General features: G+C 35.7%; 1 protein-coding gene across 2 annotated transcripts in view; it reads left to right on the plus strand.

The window, feature by feature from the left end:
* The window catches only part of Tmprss15 (transmembrane serine protease 15), a 136938-nt gene that overhangs the window by 14765 nt on the left and 121383 nt on the right, over positions 1-790 (plus strand). The window lies entirely within an intron of this gene.

Here is a 790-nt window from a genome sequence, read left to right on the forward strand (position 1 = left end):
GATAGGGTAGTAGATCTAAATATGATCAATATATTGCATGACAATCACAAAAATTCAAAAAAGGGAGAAAAGAAAACAATTGGACAGATAAGGTCCTCACAGCATTTAGATAACTGATTTATTAGAAGTTCTGAAGTGTGAGATAATTATAGCAAATAATTATGCTCATTTCAAAACTGCACCATCAGCTACATGGAAAGAAATAATTCCTCCTGGACTGTGGACCTCATACTGATGCAGGCATTAAGAAGGGACATCTTGTCCAGTCAGATGATTAACTACTGAGGTCTTCCAGGAAATGTCTGGTCTTGGTATACATTAATGGAAAGAGAAATAACTTTCCCTCTAGGTTCTATCATGAAAAGTAGATAATGAGATTTTGTGGAGCTGACAAAGACCTTCCTCAAAGAAGCTCATTAACTTAGAGATATCAAGGTTATATGAGGACAGTCCCTGTATTTTAGAGTCAGCAATCACCATGTCAAAGCAGACTCTCCAGGGTCTGTCCTTATCAATCAACTTCAGTCTCACAATTCCCAGCTTACTATGGGCACAGAATGAAAGCTAAGCGTGAATTTTTCTCCCATGTGCTTGTATGTTAAAGGATAACATGAGATTAACAGAAATGTAGGAAAGAAAACAAAAACAAATCTCTCAAGTGTCTCTGTTGCTTCTAAATGATTTCATTTTTAATCTTTCTGTACAACGTAAAAAAAATCAAATTCAAATTATAGGGAAGGGATTAAAATAAAGGGGGAGATCAGTCCTAAGGGACACATGCTTAAATTCT

The sequence above is a fragment of the Nannospalax galili genome, unplaced genomic scaffold, assembly GCF_000622305.1.
Source record: "Nannospalax galili isolate Female #2095 unplaced genomic scaffold, S.galili_v1.0 scaffold654, whole genome shotgun sequence".
Classification (NCBI taxonomy): Eukaryota; Metazoa; Chordata; class Mammalia; order Rodentia; family Spalacidae; genus Nannospalax; species Nannospalax galili.